The sequence below is a fragment of the Nicotiana tomentosiformis genome, chromosome 3, assembly GCF_000390325.3.
Source record: "Nicotiana tomentosiformis chromosome 3, ASM39032v3, whole genome shotgun sequence".
Taxonomy (NCBI): domain Eukaryota; kingdom Viridiplantae; phylum Streptophyta; class Magnoliopsida; order Solanales; family Solanaceae; genus Nicotiana; species Nicotiana tomentosiformis.
In genome coordinates, this window is record NC_090814.1 from 61,594,884 (window position 1) to 61,599,498 (window position 4,615).

General features: G+C 32.3%; 1 pseudogene; it reads right to left on the reverse strand.

Annotated features, from left to right (window-relative positions):
* Window positions 1–366: 366 nt before the first annotated feature.
* LOC138907894 (pectinesterase-like) lies at window positions 367–2,622 on the reverse strand (annotated as a pseudogene).
* Window positions 2,623–4,615: the final 1,993 nt, after the last annotated feature.

Sequence of the window (4,615 nt, forward strand, 5' to 3'; positions counted from 1 at the left end):
ATAATACTTTTGAATCCCCTCATATAAATTTATAGTTCATCCGATGCCAATGTTTAGAAAACATACTACTAATTAAATATAGAAAAATGATTGTTATTTTTAAATAGATTAAGTAAGACACATAAATTGAAACACAAAAATTAATAAAATGCCAGACTTATAATAATAACAATAAACTAAAATTATATTTATATATGCATTCATCTTCTCATTGACATCACCTAAGTACCAAATTTACATGATGTTAAACCAAATACTAATTAAAAAAAAAGGAAATCTATACTATATCTTTCTAAAGGAAATATATTGTTTATTGTATATATATATATATATATCTTTCTAAAGGAAATATATATATATATATATTCAGATGCTAGATGTGTAGGGAACTCCAGTGGCCGGAAGCCATGAGTCTCCGGCCAAGAAGTTCCCTACAGAGAATTTTTCAGCTTCAGTAACGTTCGTTATCACGTGGTACCCTGGCCAATTTACCCTACCACCAGTTCCTGCACCAGCTCCAGTATTATTGTACTCACCATAGTACAAAGTTGGTAGGAAATCTCCACTCCAGGGTAACCAACCAGTTGCATCAATTAGGCCATCAATATTACTCTTCATAAATACTGTTGTTCAGTAATTCTTCCACGGCCTACCAAGATAACTCTTAAACAAATCTTGCACAGGTCTTAGGTCTGATGCTGCTGTTATATGAGAATTATGTATTATAATTCCACTATTTTCATAAGGATATGTTTTTCCTTGCGCTGTGATAGTGTTTGACTGACCACTCTTTGGCTTTCTTACGTAAATATTGCAATTTTGGAACACTGCAGCTGCGTCTCCAAATATGAAATCTACTGTCCCATATATGTCACAATCGCGATAAAACTGTCGTTGTTTGTGTACATATAAGGTGTCTTGGTACCCTTTGAAACTGCAACGATAATATACTGATAAATCTGAGTCAGAACGAAGAGCAACTGCTTGGCCATTTTCAGGTCCTGCTGTATTTTCAAAGGTTATATCCTTAGCAATGAAGCCACCTCCAGAAACACCTAAGGCATAAATAGAAAACACAAAATAAAGGTCAAAACAATTAGTACGGTTTAGAATCTAATTAAGAAACCCTTTTATTGACTTTATGTAAATAAAACACTGTTTATTATACTTAATTTCTTGTTGGTATTTGAAATATGTATGTATGAATGTATGTATATATGTGTGTGTGTGAGTGTGTGTGTGTGTGAGATTGATCATATTATATTATTGATGAAAATTTGACAAGATGCATGCAATTGGTATACTTTGGTACGTAATACGTTTCTTTTATTGATGTACTATATATTGACCAATTAAGTGGATTTGTTTTGTATTTGGAATAAGAAAATCAATCAGCCCTTGTCTTAAATTTCTTATATATAAAGTGTTGTATTAAAGTGTACGTGCATGGAAATATAATTGATGCATGCAGGCGAGAGGAACTAATGAATATATATAGTGCAATAATTAACTCTTGTTCTTCTTTTTTATCTCTTATTTAAATAAATTTAATTGTTTAATTATAAATTCAATAACCCATTGAGAATTTCTCTAAAAACATTACAATAAACTTACCGAAAGTTGCAGAACCAAAAGTTGAATAGCCAGTACCATTACTTCTATTGCCACTGATAATTGTAGCATCAATCCCATCTCCAATGAACATCAAATTATTCATAGTATTCTCGATCTCCACATATTCTGTATAATTACCTCTTTTCACATATATCACAAATCTCCCTGTGCCATTCCTCATGCTATTTACTGCAGCTAAAGCTTCAGAAATAGTGTGATAATTCCCAGAACCATCTTGAGCCACCACGATATCGGCCTTTATTGGAGTTCCTTGCTGTAAAGGTTTCTTGTCGGGTGAAGTCAGGAATCCTAATAAGGAAATTTATAAATTATGTTAGAACTAAGAATATAACACTTGGAATTCAAACTTTCGACTTAAAGAAAATTTAGAATCACATTATTTACCAATATACTAACAATTTCCCCCATGTTTAAGGGGATTCACATTTTCTTACCGGTATGAGATTCAGTTGAACCCGCTTCAGACCATGCAACTCCGCCCCTAAGTAAACGTCGGCCCTTAAGTTGGGGATTTGTTGATAGTGAAGCTGAAGGTATAGCCGTGGCTTTGTTTATGGCAAGAGAGTTGCAAAGGTTTTCGGAGAAATCATTTAACACAGAGGAAAATTTCTCCAAATGTGATGATAATTGGAAATCATGGAATCCATTTAAGCATGTTTGATGATTAGCCATAGCTGCACTTAGCCATGTTTGAACATCATTTGTCTTACCAGAGTTGTTGATGGATTTGTTAAGTTGATAAAAAGTATCTTCATAAAGCTTTAAGCAATCAGCCCAAGCCAACTTCCCTAACTCATTGAATGAACTTATATTCATAGCTAAAATCTCCTTATGAGCATTTTCAGCTTGAGATAGGGTTACGCTAAGCAGGGTGGGAGCTGCAGTTCTGCCTACGAGTTCGGCAGAACACAGTAGCTTTAACCTAAACTCCAAAAGAAAGATAGGGAGCAAAAGAAAATACACACTTAAACTAATCAGTTTAGCCATGAGAGAATGAGTGTAACAACACTGTTTTGCTCGGTAGCTTTGGTATTATATGTGAAATAATATGGTTTGAGTAATGATAATGTTGGTTAAAGACGGATGGTTTATTTATATAGGCAAATTATAATGCCTTAGCTCGATTCCGATAACTATCAATGTGTTATTTTACATGTCATAGCACGGTATAGTTTCCATTTTTAACATATTAATAGTTAATGCATGTTTATCGTAAAGATTACCTATAACATACCTTCTAATTGTGTAAGTCTTTTTTATAATTCCTTAGCTTAATTCCGATAATTATCGATGTATAGTTTCCATTTTTAACATAGTAATAGTTAATATTTATTGAAGAAATTTATCTATAATTACTTTATAAATGATCGGATTGTGTAATTCTTTTTTGCCCCGTCAGTGCGTTAAACTTAAATTCTATCCTATCGAATTTATATACGACAAGTGTAATTTTACGTGTCATGATATTTATAGTTGCCATAATTATGACAATTTACTATAATTTGATTGTGTACGTAATATATGTTTTTGGCATCACCTTTATCCAATTTGACGCATCATTAATATGTCCGACCATCTTTATCCCAATTGAAATTCAATAATGTTTAGTACCTTGATCCCTACTTTAACAAAACCGTAGTGCTATTTGCAAGCTGCTCCACTTAATTACAGAATATTCCTCAATTTTTCTATGTAATCAACCTATTTAGCATGTTATTTATGTAAACTTTTCCATCATATTTTAGTTTAAACTATTAAACTTTTCTTTCCTATCTTTAATTTCGACCTATAATAAATTTTGAAGAATTAACCTAAATAGTCACCCACCCAACCATTTAAACTAAAAATAGTCGGCAAATATATAATATATGTATAATCATGTTTAATCAATATATAATGAATATACACTAGCTAAAAAAAGTAAACAGTGAATCTAACCGGCTATTTGTATAAGTGAAAAATCGTTCACCTCAAATGATATAGAAATTAAGGTTGCTACTTAACGGGCTTAGTGTTCTGGGCTTGATATTGGATGCTTGTCAGCCCAATTATGTAAATATGTTGTGGACCTGCCTTATACATTCATTCATGTTAAAATGGGTGAAGTATACAAAAGGTACTAGGTGGTCTTGAACTTTTGATACCGCTTGTCCCATGGGCAAAACTTAAAGTTTAACAAGTTTTCCCGGTCATTGGGCGAGACTTTTGACTTAGCCTTGAAGGTTTGCCCTTTAGTCAGGTGATATGCCCAGAAGGCCATAAGTTAAAGATCATCCTTTATGGTATCATATTTCTGCCATTTTCTGTTTTAAAATGGGGATGTTGGCCATTCTAAAGTTTGATCCGAGTCTCTCACTATTCTTCAAACGTTTATAAACAGAAATTGAAAAAAAAAAGGTAAGATATTGTGTTTGGTATATAAAGGAAGATGTTTTTTTTTTTTGAAAAATACTTATCGGAGATTGATAATCTATAGTTAAAAGCAAAAGAAAAACTCCGATCATTAAGCCAAGTGGCATCATTCCAATATGCCACTTGGCACTCTAAGACATTGCTCCAACTAATTAGGAACTAAAACTTTATTTGCAATAAAACTGTCGTACAAAATTCGGTAGAACTTTCAAATTTTTTTAATTTTTTTAAATATTAAATGATTTTACATGTGAAAACCGTTTAATCCACAATATTAGGTAAAAACTTTTTACCTTCCACTTGTCCTAAATTATCTCTGCAAAATCACGATAGTCAGAGTATCCTCAACTATCTAAATCACGATTGAAAGTCACGATTGAAATCCACTATACTGGGTAACAACTGCTCAAAACTGCAAACTTATATTTCTTTCACTAATATACGGTACTTCAATTCTAATCTTCCTACTGCTATCAAGATTTCAAGAAAACTTACGGCTTATGCAATAGATGGCTTCACATTGATTTCATCAAGGATATAACAATTTCGAAGATGCAATGGAAGTTGA